General features: G+C 43.5%; 1 protein-coding gene and 1 long non-coding RNA gene across 3 annotated transcripts in view; one reads left to right on the top strand and one right to left on the bottom strand.

The window, feature by feature from the left end:
- The window catches only part of LTC4S (leukotriene C4 synthase), a 174,252-nt gene extending 153,758 nt beyond the window's left edge, over positions 1-20,494 (bottom strand). Inside the window, exon 1 of one of the 2 annotated variants that reach the window (XM_040440946.1) lies at positions 20,344-20,494. The gene's annotated coding sequence lies outside the window, so the exon portion shown is untranslated. Of the gene's footprint in view, positions 1-20,185; positions 20,251-20,343 lie in introns of those variants that run through there. The other variant, XM_040440965.1, reaches the window with a different exon arrangement.
- On the top strand, positions 11,802-22,364 carry LOC121008425. The gene is made up of 3 exons (XR_005780580.1): positions 11,802-11,812; positions 21,007-21,009; positions 22,131-22,364. It is a non-coding gene; the product is annotated as an uncharacterized LOC121008425 (long non-coding RNA).
- The last annotated feature ends 389 nt before the right edge of the window (positions 22,365-22,753 follow it).

Genomic DNA, 22,753 nt, shown 5'->3' with positions numbered 1-22,753 from the left:
GATTTCCATTTTTTATTATTTTATTAATTTTTATATTTTTATATAAAATATTTATATTTTATATAAAAGATATACCTTGACACTAAATTACATTTTTGTGAGGTAAGGCTACCAAAAATTTAAATTCTAAAATTTAATCTCCATTTGCCATTAACTGTTGAGGAACACCTAAAGGGTTAATAAAGTTTGTAAAATCAGTTTTGAATACCTTGAGGGGTTTAGTTTCTTAGATAGGGTCACTTTTAGGGAGTTTCTACTCTAGGGGTGCATCAGGGGGGCTTCAAAAGGGACATGGTGTCAATAAAAAAGGCCATCAAAATCAACCTTCCAGAAACCATGTCGGTCCTTTCCTTTTGCGCCCTGCCTTTTAGTGATACAGCAGTTTACGAACACAAATGTGGTGTTTCTGTAAACTGCAGTATCAGGGTAATAAATATAAAGTTTTGTTTGGTTGTTAACCCTTGCTTTGTTACCGGAAAAAACGGATTGAAATGGAAAAGTGCCAAAAATAGCTGTTTTGGCAAGTTGTTTTTTTTTTACCGTGTTAATCTGGGGGGTTAGGTCATGGGGTGTTTTTTTAGAGGAGATTCTTACGGATGCGGCGATACCTAATAAGTCTACTTTTTTACAATTATTTAGGTTTTAGACTATATTATCCTTTTTGATACAAAATAATTTTTTTTGTATCTCTAAAGTCTGATTCATTTTTTGTTTATTTTTCAGTCGATTATTTTACGTAGGGGCTCATTTTTTGCGGGATGAGAGGACGGTTTTATTGGCACTATTTTGGGGGCTATATGACTTTTTGATCGCTTGCTATTAAAATTTTAGGTTTTTTTTTGTTTTTTTTGGACCATGTTAATCTGGGGGGTTAGGTCATGGGGTATTTTTATAGAGGAGATTATTACCGACACGGCGATACCTAATTTGTATACTTTTTTTTTATTATTTTAGTTTTTCCAATTTTTTTGGGGTGTCTCAAGTCTGAGAACCAGTTTTTTTTATCCGATAGTCAGTGGCTAAATTGGGATATAAATTTAGTTCTCCATGGAAGTGTGGTACTCCCTGAAGCAACAGTCAATGCAGAGGCCCGTATGATCGGGGCACGTGTCGCACTGAGTAGTGGTATCCTTCCGTATCCCTCTCCTGCGACACACTCTGCACTTTTTTTGGGTTCGTCCCTTCTTTCCAGTATGGGGGACCACACCTGGAAAGTGTTGGCCAGGGACGATCCGGGCGCCTCCAGTTCCCGAGGTACTCTGGCCTGCTCTTTCCCGGTCCGAAAAGATCAGGGCCTTGAGGACTGCCTCATAGAACTGAAGGAATGTCCCTGTGTTGCCAGCGCTCCAGGACAGCACAAAAGAGTTGTACAAGGCAACCTGCACCAAGTAGACCGCAACTTTTTTGTACCATGCTCGGGTTTTGCGCCTGGCGTTATATGGCTTGAGGACTTGATCAGAGAGATCAACTCCTCCCATATACCGATTGTAGTCGACGATACAATCGGGCTTGAGGACCGTTGCCGCGGTACCTCAGACAGAGACAGGGGTGATGCCGTTACCATGAATTGTGGACAGTACAAGGACATCCCTCTTGTCCTTATATCTGACCAGCAACAGGTTTTCACTGGTAAGGGCACGGGTCTCACCCCTGGGGATAGGTACCTGGAGGGGGTGGGCAGGGAGGCCGCGTCGATTTTTCCGCACGGTCCCACAAGCGGACGTGGATCTGGCGGCGAGGGACTGGAACAAGGGGATACTAGTATAAAAGTTATCCACGTACAGGTGATAACCTTTATCTAGCAGTGGGTGCATAAGGTCCCACACAAGTTTCCCGCTAACACCCAGATTGGGGGGACATTCTGGGGGTGGAATACGGGAATCTCGCCCCTCGTACAGACGAAACTTGTAAGTGTACCCTGAGGTACTCTCACAAAGTTTGTACAGCTTCACGCCATACCTCGCCTGCTTTGAGGGAACATACTGGCGGAAAATAAGTCTCCCCTTGAACGCAATGAGAGACTCATCAACCGCGACCTCCCTTCCAGGTACATAGGCCTTTACAAATTTGGCCCCAAAGTGATCGATGACCGGCCGTATCTTATACAGGCGGTCATAGGCAGGATCACCTTGGGGGACATGCTGCATTATCTGAATAATGCAGGCATTTCCGGATGACCTCAAACCGGGTACGTGTCATGGCCGTACTGTAAAGTGGGGTCTGGTAGAGGATGTCCCCACTCCAGTAATACCTGACACTAGGTTTCTTGACTAGGCCCATGTGCAGCACGAGGCCCCAAAATGTCCTCATCTCGGCTGCACTGACCGGGGTCCAGCCACCAGGCCTAGCGAAAAAGGAGCCCGGGTGTTGAGCAACAAACTGTTGGGCGTACAGGTTCGTCTGCTCCACCATTAGATTTACCAGTTGGTCACTGAAAAAAATACTAAAAAAGTCATATTCAGTGAAGCACACTGTGGAAATCTGGATTCCTGATTGGCCTACAAACTCAGGAATCACAGGCTCAAATCGCTCTGGGGTACACCAAACAAGTTCACCGGCAGGGGGCTCCGGTGTATTTAACTAGTGGGCCGGAAAACTAGTACGAGCCCCAGAGCTGCTCGTACTAGGGTGGGCCACAGGGTCCCTAGCATGGCGGTCCCCTTGCTCCGCCTGGCTGCGTCTCCGCCGCCTTGGGGGCTCATCATCATCGCTAGACACGGATGACAACAGGAAAGTGGGGTCATCCTCGTCCTTACTAGGACTCTCGGACTCAGAGGCAAGCTGGGCGTATGCCTCCTCGGCCGAGAACATCCGGCGGGCCATAGGGGAGTGTGTGTCTGCGTGTGAGTGTGCGTGCGTGTAAATCTTTATTCAGTGTGCGTGTGTGTGAGGGCACGGGTGTTCGCGTACTTATCCCTAAAACTAACAGGTTCACGTACTTATCCCTAAAACTAGCTGGAAAAAAAAACTAACAAAAAAAAGGGGTTAAATGTGAAAAACATTTTTTTTTTAAATTCTAAACTGCTGATCAATTGTCCAAAGTTGATCAGCTGTGGGGTGTGCGATGCGCTAACAGTGGCCGGACACTAAGAGTGCCGGCCACAGTCAGCGTACGCACAAAAAAAATAAAAAATAAAATGCCTGCGCCCCAAAAAAGTTTTGGACCCCAGACACCCTACTTAGGGTGATGCAAGAAAACTTTTTTTTTACCACTAACTTTCCCTTTATTTTCCCTGCCTAGCCCAACCTTTCCCTAGACTTTCCCTAATTACCTGCAGATAAGATGGGGGGTGCTGGGGCACAGATCGGGTCCTGGGGGCAAGGATGGGTGCTGGGGCACAGATGGGGTGATGCTCCACACGTGCAGGCAGCGCTCCTCTCTCCTCAGGCTCCGGACACAAAAGGAGGAGGAGAGGAGAGCTGCTATGATTTGAATCTCCCGCCGGCCCGCCCTCCTACCAATCAGAGGCGATCCTGAGAGGTGATGTCACCATCACCACTCAGGATCTAAGGATGGTGATTGGTGGGGTAAAATCACACCACTGATCACCATCCTGTTCCGGGTTATCGGGTCCTCAGAGACCCAAATAACCCGGAAACGCAGCAAACCGCAGGTCTGAATTGACTTGCGGTTTGCTGCGATCGCCTACACGGGGGGTTACAGGACCCCCCGGCGCTTTGCCCCAGGTGCCTGCTCAGCGATTTGAGCAGGCACCGGGTTCCGATCACCGCCCGCCGTGCGGCGGTGATCGAAAATACACAGGGCGTACAGGTACGCCCTGTGTCCTTAAGTACCAGGACATAAGGGCGTACCTGTACGCCCTGTGTCCGGAAGAGGTTAAAGCTCATCTATAGCAGTGAAGATAAATGGCTGGGTTGTTATGGAAACCTAAAGTAAAACTGTATGTGGAGGCTGAACGACCTGAGAGCTTCTATTGGCTGATAAGGGTCATGTGACCAAGCTTCTATTGGCTAATGCATTTTTTGGGAATATCTCCGAAACAGTACGTCCTCAAGAGCTGAGACCTGGTCCAAAACCTTCCCGGACACCTAATGTTCCAAATTTCGTGATTGTAAATGCAATAAAAAAAAAAATTGCAGATTCCTTTAGCGGACATACACACACACATACACTCAGCTTTATATATTAGATTTTACAGCAATACCATCATTCTAAAATATAACTTTTAATATTTACGTATAAAAAAGTCAATACACCCTTATAATTATAAATGATTAGAAATATGAAAAAGAAAATCAAAATCAAAATCTAGGGTCAGATAGATGTTCCTTTGCAAGGTGTATGCAATTTGGTTAGTAGGTATTAATGGGGCCTACTGGGAAGGTATCCCTAGTTCTAGCCCTAATGTTATAGCCCTGCCTAGATACGGAATAGCCGCCCTGATAGGGGCAATCCCGTTTCTCGTACCTCCTGGTGTCCCTGGTTAACCCCTATCAAGGGATGAATACCTATAAGGGGGGGCCCTATAGGAATGCCTGGGCTAATCTACACAAAAAAATAAAAAAATAAAAATATGTGTCAATGAATACCCATAATTAAATGACAGAAAACACCATAATAATAAATGTAAAAAATAGGAAGAATAGGTCAAATGTCCAATAACGTCCCTACGCGTTTTGCCTGGTTGGTGTCAGGCTCATCAGGGGACATATTTGACAGAAGAGTACCGGTCACCAGAGGTAATCACCTGAGTAATACAAATATTTCTATAAACACATAAATTTATTTTGTTTTTCTATTTATCTCTTTTATGATAGTCAGAGAAACATAGGAACATATGATAAAGATAGGCCAATAGCAAAAAATGCTGATCAATCAATTTATAAGAAGATCAAGTCAATTGCTGCACTAGGAGACATAAAATATTCGTAGGACTATGCCGATTAGTTAACACCAAACCACAGATATATCCAATAAAGCAAGCCAGATGTAAGCTACAGATAAAACTGACATCTATGGCATAACAACATTAGTGATAAAGCTCAATAGACAATACCCATCCACATCAAACAAATGTAACAGCCGTTATCAATATTGAGTGGTATCAGATAATTTGGGGCGATAATTGCGTGCCCGTTCATGGCTAGATGGGTGGGCCGGTGGTGGTGTCACAAAGTCAGGATGCCAATATCGAGGGCGGCATCGTGATGACCAGAGTATGATCGCGTCTGGCAGGCTAAGCTGATAATTGTGCTAAGCTGATACTGTGCCAGGGTGCCCTCCCCACAGTAATAGTGCTCCCCAAAGTCCCAACAATAGAAATAATTATCTGCCAGAGTGCACATAGTAGTAATAGTGCGCCCAACAGTAATAATGTCCTCACTGTGCCCCAGAAGTAATAATGCTCCCATAGTGCCCATACTAGTATTCATGTTCCTCATAGTCCCCCAATTATAATAAAGCCCACCCTAATGCCCCCGTAGTAATAATTCTCTTTATAATGTAGAAAAATGCCCCTTATAATGTGCACCGGTGCATAAAAATGCCCGGTTGTGTGGCGGTATAAAAAAATACCCCCTCTTAATGCACCCAGTTGAGCTAAGGTCCCTATAGTGTCCTATAATTTGTGCAATTATAATATACTCCTATATAGTGCTCCCATAGTGCTTCCCCCTTGGTCTCCATGGTGCCTGACATAATGTACCAGTATAAAATAGTGCCCCATAATGTTGCAGGTATAATGCCCCTATATAATACCCAATAGTGTTCCTCTCCCCCACTTCTCCATAATGCCCCCCATGTGTGACAGTATATAATGCCCCCCAGTAGATGCCTATAGTGCTTCTCTCCCCAACATCTCCATAGTGCCCCCCATGTGTTCCAGTATATAATGCCCCCCCCTTTCCACAGTGCACTCTATGCATGCAAGTATATAAGATAGGGCCCCCAGTAGATGCCCCCATAGTGCTCCCCAATCTCCATAGTGGCTCCCATGTGTGCCAGTATATAAGGTAGGACCCCCAGTAGATGCCCCATAGTGCTCTTTACCCCTTCTCCATAGTGCCCCCCATGAGCAGTATTTTGGATAGGGCCCCAAGTAGATGCCCCCATAGTGCTCCTCTCCTCCGACCCCTCCATAGTGCCCCCGATGGGTGCCAGTACATTTGCCTGCCTGCCGGACGCGATCATACTCTGGTCATCACGATGCCGCCATCGATATTGGCATCCTGACTTTGTGACACCACCATCGGCCCACCCATCTAGCCATGAACGGGCACGCAAGTATCGCCCCAAATTATCTGATACCACTCAATATTGATAACGGCTGTTACATTTGTTTGATGTGGATGGGTATTGTCTATTGAGCTTTATCACTAATGTTGTTATGCCATAGATGTCTGTTTTATCTGTAGCTTACATCTGGCTTGCTTTATTGGATATATCTGTGGTTTGGTGTTAACTAATGGGCATAGTCCTACCGTGTTTTTTGACTGATGGTTATATACCTAGATATATGAATTGGTATATCCCAGTCGGGCCATTGCCTGCAGCACGAGACATGTGAATGGTTCTGGGTTATCTTTAAGTATCAACACTTGGATCATATTTATATATATTTTATGTCTCCTGGTGCAGCAATTGACTTGATCTTCTTATAAATTGATTGATCAGCATTTTTTGCTATTGGCCTATCTTTATCATATGTTCCTATGTTTCTCTGACTATCATAAAAGAGATAAATAGAAAAACAAAATAAATTTATGTGTTTATAGAAATATTTGTATTACTCAGGTGATTATCTCTGGTGACAGGTACTCTTCTGTCAAATATGTCCCCTGATGAGCCTGACACCAACCAGGCGAAACGCGTAGGGACGTTATTGGACTTTTGACCTATTCTTCCTATTTTTTACATTTATTAATATGGTGTTTTCTGTCATTTAATTATGGGTATTCATTGACACATATTTTTATTTTTTTTATTTTTTTGTGTAGATTAGCCCAGGCATTCCTATAGGGCCCCCCCTTATAGGTATTCATCCCTTGATAGGGGTTAACCAGGGACACCAGGAGGTACGAGAAACGGGATTGCCCCTATCAGGGCGGCTATTCCGTATCTAGGCAGGGCTATAACATTAGGGCTAGAACTAGGGATACCTTCCCAGTAGGCCCCATTAATACCTACTAACCAAATTGCATACACCTTGCAAAGGAACATCTATCTGACCCTAGATTTTGATTTTGATTTTCTTTTTCATATTTCTAATCATTTATAATTATAAGGGTGTATTGACTTTTTTATACGTAAATATTTAAAAAGTTATATTTTAGAATGATGGTATTGCTGTGAATCCCTGTGTTTTTGACCACATTCTACTATAGTATTCCTTGAACAGGATTATGTTCAATCTGTGATTAATATATTAGATTTTAGTAATACATTTTGAACACAGATCACATGGATGTCATTGTAGAGGACTTTGCTGTGCCTTGTATGGAAAACCATTGCAGGGAAGAATCTGCCTCCCTCCATTTAATGTCATCACTGAGCTGTAACTGTGAACCTCACCCAGGCATCCGTGTGCTTCCAGGTCAGTGCGGCAGCGCCACAAAAGATAGGACATGGCTTATCTTTGGCTGCATCTTGCGGATCACTGACCCATTGAAGTCAAAGGGTCTGCACTGCGAAAGAGGGATGCTCACAGCCAGTCTCTGAATTTTCCACAAAACGGACAAGGCTGTCACACAGTTGTATTAGAGCGACCTTAGGAGGAGGGAGTTTGGGGTCAGCGATCATGTGATGAGGGGTAGTGATGTCAGCAAACAGCCTGAGACTACTGGATTGCTCTGAGACTTGAAGAGATTGGACAGGAGAAGATAGGGTAAGAATATGTATGTAAGAGATATTATAAAAAATGAGACAAGAAAAATCTTCTTTAGTCATCCGATAACTCCTTTAACAGCTTAACGACCCAGGACGAGAATGCTCATCCTAAATCTCCGGCACTTAGCGCTAGAGGACGAGCATTCTTGTCCTGTGGTCCTTCCTCCCCCCCTGTGCGGTGCATCGATCAGCGGCAGAGATCCCGCTGTTACTGACAACCAGATCCCTGCTGCATCCACCAGCATTAGTGATGATGCCGATGTCGGTGGATTAACCCCTCATATGCCGCAATCAGAGCTGATCGCAGCATATGGGATGTTTGTGCTCCCTCACCTCATCCATCGGTCCCCGCGCTGCTGTGGCCGGGACTCGATGGTTGCCATGGTAGCCCCAAGCCATTTCAAGGCTTGGGGCCTGGCATGTACGGAGGCTTAAGAGGCCCAGCCCCCAGGCTGGGTCTCCTAGGCAACTGTTAGCGTCTTACAGTGTAAGACACTAACAGTTCAATATAGCACAATACAGATGTATCGTGCTGCATTGAAACAGGGATCAGACCCTGTAATGTTGAAGTCCCAGAGTGGGACAAATAGTGAAGTGAAAAAAAAAAAGTTAATAAAATGTAAGTTTTACAAAAAGAATTAAAAGTTTCAAGTAAAAAAAAAAAAAAGCGTCCCTTTCCAAAAATAAAGTAATTATTTTTTTTTTTAAATAGGGAAAAGACATATAGACATATTAGGTATCGTCGCGTCCGTATCGACCAGCTCTATAAACATATCACATTACCTAACCCCTCAGATGAACACCGTAAAAAAAAAAATAATAATTGTGCTAAATAAACAATTTTTTGGTCACCTTACATCACAAAAAGTACAACAGCAAGCGATCAAAAAGGTGTACGCCCACCGAAATAGTACCAATCTAACCGCCACCTCATCCCGCAAAAAATTTGCCTCTACCTGAGACAATTGCCCAAAAAATAAAAAAGACTATGGCTCAAAATATGGAGACACTAAAACATCATTTTTCTTTTTTTTAAAAAGCTGTTATTGTTTAAAACTTACATAAATAAAAAAAAGTATACATATTAGGTATCGCCGCGTCCGTATCGACTGGCTCTATAAAAATATCACATGACCTAACTCCTTAGGTGAACACCGTAAAAAATAAAAAATAAAAACTGTGCTAAATAAACCATTTGTCACCTTACATCACAAAAAGTTTAATAGCAAGCGATCAAAAAGTCATATGCACCCCAAAATAGTGCCAATCAAACCGTCATCTCATCCCACAAAAAATGAGACCCTACCTAAGATAGGTTACACACCGATTCTCAGCCCTGGAACAGCCTGCCAGAATCACTAACTATTAGTAGCCTAATACAGCATCACATACCTCTTACATCCAGTGACATCTGCTTTAATGTAGATGTTCTCTGTCCTCATCTTCTTCTTTCAGACCAGTCCAGCATGATGATTTCTTCAGCCATCTCTTCTCTCTGTAGAGTTTGACAGACAAACATCTTAGTTTCCTAGCTTTCCATCATCCTCCTACATTCTGAACAACCCATCCTGCCACCCCCGATACTGTGCCCGCTGTGCTCCCCAATACTATACTGCAGAAACAGTCCCCCTGAAAATACTAGTTACCCACTGATAGTACCGCCTTCAGTAATTATTGGCACACAGTGCCCTAAAAAATAACTGCACCCATGAAATAGTGTCCCAGACACTAATATTGTAAACATAATGTTCCCCAAAAATAATTGTGCTAAGCTGATACTGTGCGAGGGTGCCCTCCCCACAGTAAAAGTGCTCCCCAAAGTCCCAACAATAGAAATAATTATCTGCCAGAGTGCACATAGTAGTAATAGTGCGCCCAACAGTAATAATGTCCTCACTGTGCCCCAGAAGTAATAATGCTCCCATAGTGCCCATACTAGTATTCATGTTCCTCATAGTCCCCCAATTATAATAAAGCCCACCCTAATGCCCCCGTAGTAATAATTCTCTTTATAATGTAGAAAAATGCCCCTTATAATGTGCACCGGTGCATAAAAATGCCCGGTTGTGTGGCGGTATAAAAAAATACCCCCTCTTAATGCACCCAGTTGAGCTAAGGTCCCTATAGTGTCCTATAATTTGTGCAATTATAATATACTCCTATATAGTGCTCCCATAGTGCTTCCCCCTTGGTCTCCATGGTGCCTGACATAATGTACCAGTATAAAATAGTGCCCTATAATGTTGCAGGTATAATGCCCCTATATAATACCCAATAGTGTTCCTCTCCCCCACTTCTCCATAATGCCCCCCATGTGTGACAGTACATAATGCCCCCAGTAGATGCCTATAGTGCTTCTTGCCCCAACATCTCCATAGTGCCCCCCATGTGTTCCAGTATATAATGCCCCCCCTTTCCACAGTGCACTCTATGCATGCAAGTATATAAGATAGGGCCCCCAGTAGATGCCCCCATAGTGCTCCCCAATCTCCATAGTGCCTCCCATGTGTGCCAGTATATAAGGTAGGACCCCCAGTAGATGCCCCATAGTGCTCTTTACCCCTTCTCCATAGTGCCCCCCATGTGTGCCAGTATTTTAGATAGGGCCCCAAGTAGATGCCCCCATAGTGCTCCTCTCCTCCGACCCCTCCATAGTGCCCCGATGGGTGCCAGTACATAAGATAGGACCCCCGGTAAATGCCTCCATAGGGCCCCCCTTCTCCATAGTGCTCCCCATATGTACCAGTATATAAGATAGGGCCCTCAGTAGATGCCCTCATAGTGCTCCCCCCTTCTCCATAGTGCCCCCATGTGTGTCAGCATATCAGATACAACCCCAAGTTTATGCCCCATAGAGCTCCCCCTCCATCATGCCCCCCATGAGTGCCAGTACATAAGATAGGGCCCTAGTAGATGCCCCCATAGTGCTCCTCTCCCCCTCCATAGTGCCCCCATGAGTGCCAGTACATAAGATAGGGCCCCCAGTAGATGCCCCTATAATGCTCTTCCTCCTTTCTCCATAGTGCCCCCCAAGAGTGAAAGTACATAAGATAGGGCCCCCAGTAGATGCCCCATAGTGCTCCTCCGCCATTTCTCCATAGTGCCCCCCATGTGTGCCAGTATATTAGATAGGGCCCCCAGTAGATGCCCCATAGTGCTCCTCTCTCCAATTCTCCATATTGCCCCCCATGAGTGAAAGTACAAAAGATAGGGCCCCCAGTAGATGCCCCATAGTGCCCCCCTTCCCCATAGTGCTCCCCATATGTGCCAGTATATAAGATAGGGCCCCCAGTAGATGCCCCCATAGTGCTCCCCCTTCTCCATAGTGCCCCCCATGTGTGCCAGTATATAATGTAGGACCCCCAGTAAATGCCCCCATAGTGCTTTCCCCCTCCATAGTGCCCCCATGAGTGCCAGTATATAAGATAGGGCCCCCAGTAGATGCCCCCATAGTGCTCCAACCACCTTCTCCATTGTGCTCCCCATGTGTGCCAGTATATAAAATAGGACCCCCAGTAGATGCCCCCATAGTGCTCCCCCCTTCTCCATAGTGCCCCCATGTGTGCCAGTATATAATGTAGGACCCCCAGTAAATGCCCCCATAGTGCTTTCACCCTCCATAGTGCCCCCCATGAGTGCCACTATATAAAATAAGGCCCCCAGCATAGCGTAAATGAAAAAATAAATAAACACACATACTTACCTTAATGAGACTGGCAGAACGGGTAGTTCTCACTATAAGGTCAGAGAAACTCTGCCACGGACCTAGAGTATTAGAATGTCAGTGAATTAACTGACGTTCTATCATTGGCGCTGACAGTCACTAATATAGTGTCAGACAATCTTAGATATCACTCAGCTGATGGTCAGTGCATTGACGGGCTCCCTGGCAATACTGTACCGTGCACTCAAGTGTTAGAGGAGACTGTGTACATCTTCACCACCCTCAGAGCAGACAATTTGAGTGTACAGAGGAGTGGCAAACAAGGTTTTTATCATTGCCATTTTAACCGCACAAATAAGTAATGTTTTAAATTCACTTCAAACCTGGGTCAAGTTAGGTCAAGAGCGTTTTCGGCTTTATTAAAATTTTGGAGTTAATGTATCTGTACCCAGGCCGAGGTCCCTATTGCTAAACAATTAGAGTGTTTGGCTTAAAAGTCATTCTTTGGGTGTGGACCAACGTTCTCCCTACTTTGTAACAAAAGGCCTCATTCTATGGCAGGTTTCCTCTCTAACTAACCTTCTCTCAGTCTCTTTATTGGAGAGGCTGCACAGGTATTTTCCACTGGCAACCTTCCCATAAATACTAGCGATATACAGGTGAAACTCGAAAAATTAGAATATCGTGCAAAGTTCATTTATTTCAGTAATGCAACTTAAAAGGTGATACTAATATATGAGATAGACTGATTACATGCAAAGCGAGATATTTCAAGCCTTTATTTGTTATAATTTGGATGATTATGGCTTACAGTTTATGAAAACCCCAAAGTTACAATCTCAGGTCCCCTTTACTCAGGGGATATGGATTAATTAGCTGACTAGAGTGTGACACTTTGAGCCTAGAATATTGAACCTTTTCACAATATTCTAATTTTAAATTGCATTAATGCAATTCCTTTTAAGTTGCATTACTGAAATAAATGAAGTTTTGCAACTTTTGATATTCAAATTTTTCGAGTTTCACCTGTACAGTCTGCCTTTAGGGATATCAATAAAACTTACAAACAATATGTTAGATCTCTCTGGGAAGTTACCAGCTTAGAGACCTACCTACAGCAAGGTATAGTCTACAGGGGAATTTGGATTAATATCGTCCCCCATGCACATCAGGAGGACGCAACATTCATAAAGGGCTGGCAACAGCTATTAAAGGGAACCTGTCACCGGGATTTCGTGTATAGAGCTGAAGACATGGGTTGCTAGATGGCCACTAGCACTAACATCCGCAATACCCAGTCCCCATAGCTTTGTGTGCTTTTACTGTGTAAAAAAAACGATTTGATACATATGCAAATCAAATCAAATCAAAATATGACTCTTCTCTGGTCACACAAGTAAGATATGACTCTTTTATGTTAATTTGCATATGTATCAAATCAGGTTTTTTACACAATAAAAGCACACAGAGCTATGGGGACTGGGTATTGCGGATGAGCTAGCGGCCATCTAGCAACCCATGTCCTCAGCTCTATACCCCAAATCCCGGTAACAGGTTCCCTTTAACAGAGAACTCCCTACGTATGTTACAATACCTTTTGGATTATGAGAGAGGGGCCCTGACAAAGTTTATAACACAGCTAGAGCAAGAAATTGCACAAATTTAGGGTCTCAGATTGCAGCCAGAGTATATCCAGTACGAATTACGCCTCTAAAAGCACATAGAGTCCTTCCAAGCAGAAATAAAGGAGAGAAAGCACAGGAAATATATCAGAGACAGAAGGGAATTTGAAACTGTCCAAATTTATAAATTTAAGACAAATACTGGGGTCTTTCAGCCAAAAAGAAACAGTGGCAACTATCCAAGTGCTTCACAAACTGACATATCTGACATATCTGAGTCTGATTGAGGCTGATAATGACCTGAGAGAGGTGACAACTAAACGTCCCAGTGTCACTTACTGTAGCGGTAAAAACCTCAAAGACATTCTGGTCCACAGTCTCTATCGGTCTGAACCCAAGAGGACAACCTGGCTAAAGTCCAAAACAGTGGGTACTTTCCCCTGTGGCAGTTGCTCCTTCTGTCCGTTTCTCAAAAAACTGAAAACCTTTGTGAACCCTCTGGACAATAAGGAGTATAATATAAGACAATTCATTAACTGTCAAACTAAAGGAATTGTGTATATAGCACAATGTCCCTGCAAGAAAATATATGTAGGAAATACAATCCAACAATTCAGACGTTGAATATGTCAACGCATAAGCAGTATTAACACCAAAGCTGATACAACAATATCTAGACATGTCAGACAATTCCATGGAGTAGACCCCAAATGTCTATCCATGCACATCAGGAGGACGCAACATTCATAAAGCGCTGGCAACAGCTATTAACAGAGAACTCCCTACGTATGTTACAATACCTTTTGGATTATTAGAGAGGGGCCCTGACAAAGATTAGAACACAGCTAGAGCAAGAAATTGCACAAATTCAGGGTCTCAGATTGCAGCCAGAGTATATCCAGTACGAATCATGCCTCCAAAAGCACATAGAGTCCTTCCAAGTAGAAATAAAGGAGAGAAAGCACAGGAAATATATCAGAGACAGAAGGGAATTTGAAACTGTCCAATTTATAAATTTAAGACAAATACTGGGGTCTTTCAGCCAAAAAGAAACAGTGGCAACCATCCGAGTGCTTCACAAACTGACATATCTGAATCTGATTGGTCAGGTTCAGAACGAAAATTGGGTAGGAATCAGTCAAGTGCTCCAACAGGTACTAAACGCAAAAACAAAGGCCGGAGTATCCCTACACAGAGAAAAGCACCTGTTCCACGAATAACACCTTCAACATTCGCGACCCAAGTATGGGAGGGGACACAGCCCAGGATGGGCGCCCCAAAAATAAATGGAACAACACCCATTACATTTCCACAAGCAAATACTACACAAGCCACCTCTGTCTCTGGTACGCTGTCCTCCTCTCATCATGCACTAAACCTTGGTTCTATCATGACAGCCACACCTGTGTCAATGAACACCTCTTTTTAGACCAGGGAGTCCAATTGAGGGACAGGGACAAATGGGCCCACAGTGCCAAAACCTAGCGGACACTCTCCAAATCATAAATCTCTCCAGTGTATCACTGGAAGAGAGACATATCAAATTATTGAGCAAAGGCCTGTCATTCTGCCCTACACCAGCCTTCAAGTGCTTTACATGGGTCAAAGACATTAATCTTTTTGCCCGTAAATTAGCTTTACACAAGGCCCATAAACAACAAGAAAGGGATTATCAACATCAACAAAAAGAAGAAAAAGAGGCCCTTGCCATTTTGGAGTCTTTAGACACATTAGATGCTAGTGCAAAGCATGTTATAGAACCACCTGTGTCTTCCTTAAAACCTAAGTCCAAATTCACTCCACCGTTTTCACAATATGGCAATGTCGACACTTTTTTTTTCTTTGTAGTATATATTGGAGGCGTGGTGATCTCCATGCAGTCATGCACACCTGACCAGTTAGTCTGCCCCTGGAGGCTGGTTTTAAAGTCAGTATAAAACTGAGTCTACTTTTACAGCACCTACCAGTAGCCATTTGGCTCCAGGAGAAGTATATAGTGGGCTCAGCATGCATGTTGGTACTTGCATCCCTGGATCCGATGAAAGCTGTCACGGCACCGGACGGGGTCAAAAGCAGAGTGTGCCTGGCGTGCATGCTGTACCTGCGCTCCCTGGACTTTGTGTGGCTATCATGGCCCATAAACATGTAGGAACTAGTTTTAGGGACCACTCATAGAGGCGACCTTGACGTGGTGAGTGGCTTATTACGCTTTGGCCAAAATGTACACCAATGCCTCATTCAACATCCAGCAAAGAGGCAGGGCAGAGTGCTGGTTGCAGAGTGCTATTGCATTTGTGTTTTTGGGTTTGTATATGTATTTCGCCATAGCGATGTGCACCTGCATACAGGGTTGTGCTGACTGAATCCCCCACATTTTTTCTAAGTCCAAATTCACTCCACCGTTTTCCCAATATGGCAATGTTGACACTTTTGTTCAGTTGGTGTCCAAGGTTCTAAAGTCGGTGTATAAAAAGACGTTGTTGTCTTCATCCAATTTAGATCCAGATGAAATTCAGGCCTTAGCGGAATTATCCAACAATGAAGATCTAGTTGTGAAGCCTTCAGACAACAGTGGCAACATTGTTCTCATGAACAAGTCCCTCTACCAAGAGATGGTGGAGGATCTACTAAGCAAGGAAGACACATATAGAAAATTGGATAGTAATCCTAAAGACAGATATTTGAGTGAACTGAAGGTCATACTTACCCAAGCGAGAACTGATAATTTTATTTCTAAAGATGAATATAAGTTCCTCTACAAGATACACCCCACGATGGCTACCCTGCATGTCATTCCTAAAGAGCACAAGCAAAGACAACCAGTGCCAGGGAGACCGATTGTCTCAGGTAATGGTAGTTTGACAGAAAACATTAGCCAATATGTGGATAAGTTAATTGCCCCGTTTGTTCCGAGCCTACCCTCATACATTAAAGACACAAAGGATGTGGTCACCAGACTCCAAGAACTTCAGGTCACCCCTGAGACCAAGTTGGCCAGCCTCGACGTTGAGGCTTTGTATACCAGCATTAGACATGTGCTGGGGATCCAGGCAATATCTTCATTCCTCTTCACCAAAGGCAATCAATTTCATGGACTCAACAGGTTTATTTTGACTTTGTTACGATTTCTTCTCACTCACAATTATTTTTTATTTGATGGTCACTTTTATTTACAGTTGATTGGCACCGCAATGGGTAGAAAATGTGCACCAAATTATGCTAATTTGTTTCTCGGGTGGTGGGAATATTCCATAATTTTCACTGATGAAAACCAAGTATACACCAAACACATTCTATTTTGGGGAAGATATATTGATTATGTTCTTATACTCTGGTAAGGCACTATGGACCTTTTCCATGACTTTGTAAATGTACTTAACTTAAATGACATTGGCATGAAGTTCACCTCTGAGATAGATGACTGCACGTTCACCTTCCTGGACCTCAGGCTCACCTTGGGTTCTGGTGGCCACATCCTTACAGAAATATACCGCAAACCTACAGCGACAAATAATTTACTGCACTGGAACAGCTACCATCCACAACCCCTAAAGAAAGGGATACCCATAGGCCAGTATATCAGGGCCAGTAGGAATTGTGCAGTTCACTTGAGCTTCATTGAAGAAAGCAACAACCTATATCATAGGTTTAAGACTAGAGGTTACCCTAAAAAAGTCCTGCACAGGGCCTTCGCACGTGCCATAAACATAAAAAACGCTCTGATCTATTAGTTGCGAAATCAACCATACCTTCCACTCAGTTATCAGATGCATTGGAACATATGACGCTCAAAACCATTGAGTCTTTCAGATCTTAAATAAATATTGTCACATTTTGCAGGCTGATAATGAACTGAGAGAGGTGACAACTAAACGTCCCAGCATAACTTACTGTAGAGGTAAAAACCTCAAAGACATTCTGGTCCATAGTCTCTATCGTTCTGAACCCAAGAGGACAACCTGGCTAAAGTCAAATACAGTGGGTACTTTCCCCTGTGGCAGTTGCTCCTTCTGTCCGTTTCTCAAAAAACTGAAAACCTTTGTGAACCCTCTGGACAATAAGGAGTATAATACTGTATAAGACAATTTATTAACTGTCAAACTAAAGGCATTGTGTATACAGCACAATGTCCCTGCAAGAAGATATATGGAGGAAAGACAATACAAGAATTCAGACGTCAAATATGTCAACACATAAGCAGTATTAACACCAAGGCTGATACAACAATATCTAGACATGTCAGACAATTCCATGGAGGAGACCCCAAATGTCTATCCTTTTGGGGGTCTGCAAGAAGACACTTGGGGTGAGGAGGGGTGATTTGGACGTACTATTGTTTCAGGAAGAGACTAAATGTATATATCTTTGAATAGCCTCAGCCCCAATGGGCTTAATGAAGGGTTTACTTTTTCATCTTTTTTATAGGCCAGTGAGAGAGGAATTCAACTATTATGTATTCAGCAATCTTTCAGTAAACCAACAAAGTGAGCCTGTTTCGAGATGACAGCCTGCTGTTTTGAACTCAAGACAATTTCAATTTACATTGGTTATGAAAAGGGAAGGGGGTATGACAAACTAGCCCTGTCGCTCTTACCTTACTGCCCAAGATATATGTACAATTATCAGCTTAGACAACTAGGATTGTCTGCAAAAATAATAGCAACAAAAATGTGTTAATTTGTTTTATTTTATCATTCAATGGCACAATAAAAAGGGATTTTCATTTATTAGTCTCCAACATATCTTTAGGATATTAATGTTAGACAGTGGCTGAAATTGATGCTATAATCTAGTGCATATATCAATAGATTTCCTTAATAATCTATAGCATCATCGAATGTCACTCTTATTCCCAGCCCCTGTGCTGGAGACTGTGTCCGGGCACAGCGATATGCAGCACATGAGATGCGCGGTAAAGCAAATTAAGGACAATCTTATGTGCACTAAGTGTGGGCGCATTCACTGTCAGCGCAGATCATGCGCACCAGCCAGTTAATATGTCTATCCATTTTCAAGTTGGTGCGCAGAGCCGACCTGCGCATCAGCCTGTCTGTTGATCATATGATCTGGATATTTCCTTGTCTCGCCTAACACGTACTGAGTGTGTGCGAATCGGCTGGCTGCGCAGGTCATGCGCACCAGCAAGTTAACATTTCTCACCACCTCTAAGTCGGTGCACAGAGTCGAGCTGCGCATCATGTGATCGGGGTACCTCCTTTGTCCCGCTGAGATTCGACCGTCGATATGGAAGGGGGGTGGATACATGATAGTTGTTAGGCTCCTTCCAACGCTCCGAGCCCCCTCCTACCAATGTGAATGGATTCTTTTCTTGTCAATCAATGAACTAGGGCTTTTATACCCCACATATGGCTGTTGTCTTCAATTTTGCCCAAACCCCTGATGAAGCCAGGTCTCTGGCGAAACATGTCGGGGGGCAGATATAGTTTTTAATGTTTGTTTGTCCACTCCAATGTAGTCAGCTAGCTAGGTTGCATCCAGCATTCAGAGATAGCGAATTTGTGCGTTTGGAACAGTACTAGCCAGAGAGCCATTTGCAGTCAATACCAGTCAGTTAGTTTAGCCAGCGGCTATACATGGGAATCTGTGCAGTGTGACTGAATTTGAATGATTGTAAACCTGACAGCTATTGACATAGTGTCAGACAAGTTCGCACTGGTGTGAAAGCATATGTATATCAGTGAAGTAACAGATTCACAATCTGAGAACGGGTAGTTCTCACTGTAAGGTCAGACAAACTCTGCCACGGACCTAGAGTATTAGAATGTCAGTGAATTAACTGACGTTCTATCATTGGCACTGACAGTCACTAATATAGTGTCAGACAATCTTAGATATCACTCAGCTGATGGTCAGTGCATCGACGGGCTCCCTGGCAATACTGTACCGTGCACTCAAGTGTTAGAGGAGACTGTGCACATCTTCACCACCCTCAGAACAGACAATTTGAGTGTACAGAGGAGTGGCAAACAAGGTTTTTAACATGTGTTCTGGCTCATTGCTATTTTAACCGCACAAATAAGTAATGTTTTAAATTCACTTCAAACCTGGAGTTAATGTACCTGTACCCAGGCCGAGGTCCCTATTGCTAAACTTCCACATGTTTTTTGGCACGGATCTGTGCCAAAAACCTCAAGCTGAAAATGCAGTTTTGTATTGAAGTGAACACCCTTTGGTTAAAAAAGACGTGTAAAAACGCCCCAAAAAGCGTGAAAAATCCCTCATGTGAACAACCCCTTACTTTGTGTGTCACAATGGGGGTTTATTTTACTGTGCAGTGTGGGGCACTTTTATTATTGACTGGGACACAACTATGGCTACATGCACACGACCGTGCCGTGTTTTGCGGGCCGCAAATTGCGGATCCGCAAAACACAGATGCCGACCCATTATAGAAATTCCCATTCTTGTCTGCAAAACGGACAAGAATGGGACCTGTTCTATTTATTTTGCGACGCTGCGGAACGGAGCAACAGGTGCAGACATCTGCATTTTTTGCGGCTTGTATGCGGCCCCAAACAACGGTCGTGTGCATGAGGCCTATATCTGTGGCAGCAAATGGGGCATGGTCTGCTTTCCACAATTATTTTTAGGTGCACTTTCCATCCTGTGTTATAGTGTTCATGGGTGCTAGCACTATGTTTGGGGGGTAACTATAGTTATGACAACATTGGCCCACACATACCAATGTGAGTGTATACAGACCTTGTCATAAATTGTGACAAAATCTGGTGCAAATTGGTGCAGTTTAATGCTCATTCTTTGGTTGGTTTCTCATGAGTTTAATACATTTTCACATTCTTAATACATCCTCAAACAGAATGATACACGACGTTAGATATGTCCATTGAGCCTGATATTGGACCAGGATGTTGGACCAAATTATGCGTGAAGCTGTCGGCTCTCTCATGCTATTTCTGGCCCTTTGTCCTTCTCACATTACTTATCTGTCATTCTCTTATCTTTATTCTTTATTAGAATATAACGTAGAGGGTTGAATTATATATATAAAAAGCCAATCAACAGTTTTCATACCTTTCTGACATATTCTTCATCATGCATCATGTGACAATTCAGAAAAGTCACAAGATCGCCACACTTCTGCACTTCTCAAGAATCAAAAGGAAAATTTCCCTGTATAAATCTTATCATGCAATGCAATGCCCTTTAAATATAAAAACAATACTACTTACCACTCCTTGGCCAGTGACAGGCTGTGAGCAGGATACCCGTTCTGCTGCAGAACAGTAGAGGAGACCCAATGCCTTTCTTCTGCAATAAAGGACTTTGAAATCGAAGGAAATCCAGCTCCCCTCCTCTTTCCAGCACAACTTGGAAAAAAAAATTCAGAGGAGGGGTTGCTCCACTTGTGTGAGATAAACCTGACAATGTAGTGAGAAGCATGGGCTTCCCCAAAGTACTGTGTTATTCATAGGATTCATTTGCCCATATCTATGACAAACTTTGCTTCTTTCAGATATAAACATCTAAAAGTTCTCACCAATATTTCCAGGACCTTCCTACACAAGCACAACCGGAGGAGTGAAAACTTTCCAAAGCATCACATAGTTCAGAAGTGCACCGTCATCCATTCGCATTATCTTAAGAGTCAAGGGTTCACTCATAATTTCAAACACGTGTGTATGCAGTTTTTTTGAGCCAAAGCCGTAAGTGAAGGTGAAATGTAAAAGAAGGACTTTCCTATTTCGTCATAAATTGTGTGACTGCTCCTGTATGCTGGGTCCATTACTCTATACGATCTATTTTTTTTTAAATATCATCTGAAAAGGAAAGTGCTGCAGATTATTTTTATGACTGGATACACTTCTGGATTTGTATTTCCAGTCTCTAAAAAGAAAGTCTGTGATGAAAAAAAGATTTTAAAAAATACAGGCCTAGTTCACATATCAGAGTTTTGGTCAGTGATTGTGAGTCAAAACCAGGAGTGAAGCCTCCACAGAGATAAGGTATAATGGAAAGATTTGCCCTGGTTCTGTATTTTGACCCCTTGCCTAACTAAATTTTTTTCACATGCAATAGATAGCATGCTTCATCACTGATCTGCACGTACCCACATGAACCTAGTTTTAATTTAGTCTTTCCTTTATACCTAGGGTATGGTTACATGTGTCCTGTAACTTAAATGGAAGTCAAAGGAGTAAAAGTCGTGTGCGACACAAAATCCATGAGTGTTGGCCCCGTGTAGCTATAGCCTTAGGGCCCATGCACACAAACGTAAGGGCTCTGTGCTGCGGACCCCAAATAGCAGTCCAACAATGCACGGGCACTGACTGTGTGCACTCCGTGCTGCAGATACACACGAACATAAGGGCTCTGTGCCTGCGCTGTGGACTGCAAATAGCAGTCCGCAATGCACAGGCACTCACCGTGTGCACTCCGTGGTGCAGGTGCGGACACATTGACTTGAATGGATCCGAAAGATACTGCAAAAGATAGGACATGTCTTATCTTTTGCAGCACGGAAGCACTGACCCGAAAGCCCACTGAAGTGCTTCGTAGTGTTTCCGTGGCTTCCGATCCATGCCTCCGCAAAAGATTCCAAATGTGGTAGAATTGGACAAATAACACAATTCCGCCACAGTTTTATGGATTTCATTTTTACGTTATTCCCTATGAAGTAAAAATGACCTGTTAACTTCATTCTTTCGGTCAGTACGAGTACAGTGATACCACATTTTTGTAGTTTTTCTTGTGTTTTAATACTTAAAAAAAAAATTGGAAAAAACCATTTTTTATTTTGCATCGCCATATTCTTAACCCTATAACTTTTTTATAGTTATACATTTTTTCGAGAGGTGAAATTACCAAAAATGTTGAATAAGCCATTTTGTTTTTTTTACAGTTATTTGAAAGGGGCTGTCTCATTTCAGCAAATAGCATTCAACATGCAGAGATAGTTAATAAAAGGCAATTACTAATGTATTGTAATTGTCCTTATTGCTTCCTTTGGTGGCTTTAGGCTAGTTTCACACTAGCGGCAGGGGAGTCTGTCAGGCTGTTCCGGCAGGTGAACAGCCTGACGGATCCGTCCTGCACCTAGTTCACGTGTACCCCTGGACTGCTGCTCTGTCCCCACCATTGACTAGAATGGGGCGGGAGCGGAGTTCTGGCGGAAGCACAGCAGTGCGCGGCGAGAGGCAGCCGGACTAAAAGTACGACATGCAGTACTTTTAGTCCGGCTGCCTCTTGCCGTGTGCTGCGGTGCTGCCGCCGGAACTCCACCCCCGCCCCCATTATAGTCAATGGGGATGGAGCTGCAGTCCCGGGGCACACGTGAACTAGCGGCAGGACCGATCCGACAGGCTGTTCACCCACCGAAACAGCCTGACGGACTCCCCTGCTGCTAATGTGAAAAGTACCCTTATTCATTTTCCCTTACATTACATTATTTATTTTCCCTTACATTACATTATTCATTTTCCCTTACATTGCATTACTAATTATACACTATTTCCAGAGGTTCCGACCACCCGTCAATCCAGCAGTGATGGCCATGCTTGCACACTATAGGAAACAGTGCCAGCCTATGCATACTCCCGTGGCCCGGCCACCACAGAGGCTGACGCATTTTCCGATAGTGTG

This window comes from Bufo bufo, chromosome 1, assembly GCF_905171765.1.
Source record: "Bufo bufo chromosome 1, aBufBuf1.1, whole genome shotgun sequence".
Classification (NCBI taxonomy): domain Eukaryota; kingdom Metazoa; phylum Chordata; class Amphibia; order Anura; family Bufonidae; genus Bufo; species Bufo bufo.
Note: the sequence above shows the minus strand (reverse complement) of the source record. Positions and strands in the feature narration are given on the sequence as shown.